The sequence below is a fragment of the Chrysochloris asiatica genome, unplaced genomic scaffold (assembly GCF_000296735.1).
Source record: "Chrysochloris asiatica unplaced genomic scaffold, ChrAsi1.0 scaffold00027, whole genome shotgun sequence".
Taxonomy (NCBI): Eukaryota; Metazoa; Chordata; class Mammalia; order Afrosoricida; family Chrysochloridae; genus Chrysochloris; species Chrysochloris asiatica.
The window spans coordinates 8,377,356-8,382,265 of record NW_006408545.1 but is presented as its reverse complement, the minus strand read 5'-3'; positions in this window follow the sequence as shown (position 1 = coordinate 8,382,265).

Below are 4,910 nucleotides of genomic sequence, written 5' to 3'. Positions count from 1 at the left end.
ACAAAGGATATCAATGATATTGTCCAGTGATTCCCACATTCAGTTGAGTCACCTCTCTTTGGAGTGGGCACAAATACGGATCTCTTCTAGTCTGTTGGCCAGGTAGTTGCCTTCCAAATTTCTAGGCACAGTTGAGTGAGTGCCTCCAGTGTAGCATTCGTTTGTTGAAATATTTCAATTTGTATTCCATCAATTCCTGGTGACTTGTTCTTTGCTAATGCCTTCAAGGCACCTTGGACTTCTCTTTTCAGTATCATTAGCTCTTGAGCAGATGCTACCTCTTGAAATGGTTGACCAGTGACCATTTCTTTTTGGTACAGTGACTCTGTGTATTCCTTCCATCTCCTTTTGATGCTTTCTGCATCATTCAATATTTTGCCCATAGAATCCTTCAATGCTGCAAGCTGAGGCTTGAATTTATTCTTCAATTCCCTCAGTTTGAGAAACTGCTGAACATGTTCTTGCCTTTCGGTTTTCCAACTGCAGGTCTTTGCACATTTTGTTATAGTATTTGACTATGTCTTCTTGAGCTGACCATTGAAATTTTCTGTTCAGCTCTTGTATATCCTCACTTCTTTCATTTGCTTCAGCATCTCTATGCTGGAGGGCAAGTTTCAGAGTCTCTTCTGACATCCATTTTGTTCATTTCCTTCTTTCTTGTCTTAATGACCTTTTGTTTTCTTCCTGTATGATGTTCTGGATGTCATCCCACAACTCCTCTGGTCTTCAGTCTTGAGTGTCTAATGCATCAAAGCTGTTATTCAGATGATCTCCAAGTTTAGGTGGGGTATATTCAAGGTCATATTTTGGCTCTTGTGGACTTGTTTTAATTTTCTTCAGCTTCAGCCTGAACTTGCATATGGGTAATTGATAGCCTGTTCCACAGTCTGTTTCTGGTCCGATTTTGGCTGATGATAAGGAGCTTTCCCACCTTCTCTTTCCACAGATATACTTAATTTGATTTCTGTGTATTATAATTGTTGTGGTTTATGTGTATAGTAGTCTTTATGTTGTTTAAAAATGGTATTCATAGTCAAGAGGTTATTGTTCTTGCAGTATTCTCTTATGCAATCTCCAGCATTGTTTCTATCACCAAGGCTATATTTTCCAGCTATAGATCCTTCCTCTTTGTTCCAACCTTTGCATTCCTCAAGAGCAGTTGGAGTCTGTTCTACAGGGTCGCTGTGGTTCAAAATTGAATGGATATTAGTGGTATCGTGTGAATATCAACAAATAAACCTATTGCCTTCAGTGTTTAATAGGACATTTGTTGGGATTAAGCATGAATTTTATCTTTTGTTTCCCTTTCTCTTTTCTTCCAAATAGGCAGCTCCATCAATGACTTTCCTATAACAGATATGCAAATGTTTTCCTTTCTGAATCCCCAGTCTCTGGGATCCTTGTTTTGAGAGAACAGTTATCTGATCTCAGTCTGGATACTCCATACCCAGATATTTTTGCAGCAACAGAGTAACCCTTTCTGGTTCCTAGGAAAGAAAACGAAAGGATCTGTGTGGTAGAAGATTAAAAAAACAACAACAACAACACCCTAATATTTCAACTTCAAATTTTCATTTAAGAAATGTGTTCAAAAGTTGGTGAATATATTAACATTTAAATTCCTGTTTTTTAAAAAAGCAATATTTAGATGATAACAATATATTCTTATTGTCCAAATATATCATAATTATATTCTATTACATTGTAGTATGATGGTATTGGTTAATTATTAATAACTTAAATATTTTTATTTCATCATAAAATAGTTACATATATACAAGCATTCCCAATTTACAGCATGTTTATGTTACCACGGATCACACTCATGACCATATTTTTTTAATGATTTCAGTATTTTTAATGTATGTATGGCACTGTGGTTTAATGTGTCAGACTGTAAAGGCATTTGCACTTCAAGGTCAGTGGTTCAAACTCACAGCTGTTCCTTGGAAACCCTATACAAAGTAACTATGGGTCGGAATCAACTCAAAGACACTTAACAACAAATATACATATTAAAATGTATCTGTAACCCCCAAAGACAAATGAAGATTAGAATTATAAGCTGCTGATAATAAATATCAATGATAATGAAAACTTTAAAAAAAGAAGGCATTCAACTTATGTCAGAACCAATTTACAATGGAGTTGTTGGAATGGGACTCCACCATTAACTGGAGACCATTGATTGTTGTTAGGTGCAATCGAGTCAATTCTTACTCACAGAGACCCTATGTACAACAGAACAAAATATTGCCCAATTCTGCACCAGTTTATTAAATTTTGTTATTTTAAAGCCCATTTCTGTAGCTAATATATCATTCCATCTCATTGAGGGTCTGCCTCTTTTTGGTTCACCTTCTACTTTACCAAGCATGATGTCCTTCTCCAGAGACTGGTCCCTCCTGATGATATGTTCAATGTACGTGAGACTTTGGTATATGTGACTATGTATATTCCTTATAACTTATTTTGATGCTTCCTGCATCATTCAACATTTTTTCCCATAGAATTTTTCAATATTACAACTCAAGCTTTGAATTTTTCTTCAGTCCTCTTAGTTTGAGAAATTCCAAGTGTACTCTTCCCTTTTGATTTTCTAACTCCGGGTCTTTGCACATTTCATTGCAATATTTTACTTTGTCCCTCAAACTGCTCTTTGAAATCTCTTGTTCAGCTCATTTACCTACTTCTTGCATCTACTTTAGCTACTCCTTGTTCAAGAGCATCATAGGCAAGCCACCACAGTATGACAAAATGACAGACTAATGGTAGAGTTAGGAGTGACCTATATTCAAATTTTTAATAACGTCCTGCAAATAAATAAAAATACCATACACCAAGATACCAGTTTCTTGTTGTATGGTCTTTTGATTGTTTTTCATGTATCCAGAGACTTCAAGTATAATTTTATAAACTCAATTTTATCATTTTCATTGCAAATTATCAATCTCTGCTTTCTGTTATCTGGAGTAATTCAATTCTAATCTTAGAGAATTTAGGAATTTAAGGTTGGAATCACACAATTCCTTGGTCAGCTATGAACAAAGGCATAGATCTTGAGAAATTGTTCATTCCAACTCTAACTAGTACTAGTAAAGAATTGTCATTGAATCAGTTCTGACTCATGTTACCCCATGAGTTGCAGAGTAGAACTGTGAGTAACCAAAGTTTTCGTGACTGTGATCTTTCACAAGAAGATCACTAGGCCTTTCTCTAAGGTGCCTCTGAGTATGTGTGAACTGCCAATCTTTTGGTTATTAGCTGAGTACTTCGCTATTAGATCCACCCAGGGACTCCTCCCAACTCTGGGAGTCATCGTTGCCTTTGAGTAGGTTCCAACAACAGAATGAAACATGGGCCATCCTCACAATTGTTGCTATGTTTGAGCCTATTGTTGCTGCCACTGTGTGATCCATCTTGTTGAGGGTCTTCCTCACTTTTGTTATCAAGTGTTATGTCTTTCTCCAAGGACTCGTCTCCTGTGACAACCTGTCCAAAGCATGAGAGACAAAGTCTCACCATCTTTGTTTCTAAGGAGTATTCTAGCTATACTTCTTCCAAGACTCTGGTAGAATCTGGATACATTTCTTCTAACTTGACCATACACCTTTCTAATGACTGTAGTTCTTCTAGTTCACAGTGGTTCTCTTTAATTTGTGAGGACATTAAGCTCCATAATTAAACCTTCCTGAGAACATGTCATTGTCCACTTGACCAAAAACAAAACTTATTGCAGTCTTTGGAAAACTCGTTAAAATCTCTAGACCCTGATTCTGTATGTAAAGTGAAAGAGTCAAACTGCTTGTCTAGCTATAACGTTTGGTTGTTTTAGCTGTTTATACAGTCTCAAAATCAGAATTAATGCACCTTGGTACATTACCAAATATTTCTTTGAGCTAAACAGCCATATTTATTTATCCTTGGCATAAGGTATCCTTTTCAGATCTTAGCCTGTCAGATTACCAGGTATGTAATGATCAATTCAACTTGATCACAAAGAGTTCCCCAAACAGTACTACATCAAATGGTAAAGTAACTGCCCTAGAAGAATCTTTCAATATGGTGCGGAATTTGCCTGGACCACTGGCTCTGGACGTAGATTGATAACTGTGACTGGAATGAGATAGGGGACTGAAAAACATGAAAACTTAAATTCCACGGAGCCAGTGCTAGGTGGGGCAGAGGTCAGCAGATTTTGAACTGAGTAGTAAATATCAAGGGACAGGACTGCTTTCAGGAAAAAAAAGAGGAAAGGAGTATGCTTAAAACCACCACAACATCAGGATGTTTCTACTAAAGTGAGAGGAACAAGAAGAAAACATTAGTCAGGTCTGGGAATCTACTCATTCCAATAATATGCCTGGCAGAGAAATTGCTACCCATTTTGCAATATAACCTCAAGGCAAGTCTGGGCAGGCTCTGGGTGGGCAAAAATTCAGGTTTTCCAAACTGACCCAGCTTGCCAGCCCAACCCATACACTTACCCCACACATGGAATCATTCTTTCTTCAGGTTTCTTTTCTCTCCTTTTCTTTCTTTCTTTCCTTCATTATCTTTTTTTTTTTTTTTTTTACTATTGTCAAAGAATATTGTAAATTCCAAGTGGTTGATTCCTCTTGTAACAGAATGATTTGTGGGAATATGGAAGATATTTGTCAGACAAGTCCATCAGGGACTGTCATGAGAAAAAAAAAAGAGAGGCATGAGTCTTGTGGTTACAAATGATTGGGTTTCTCCTTCTTTCCATCATTTTTTGTTTGTATGTTTGGTAAGTACTAAAATCAAGGCCTTTAGTAATTTGTAGTTCAAACATGCATATAAGTGGATGTGTTTTTGTATGTGTGTATGTGTACTTGGAAATGTAAATGTGCGTGGAGCTGTAAGTGTATAAAACACTGATGGATATT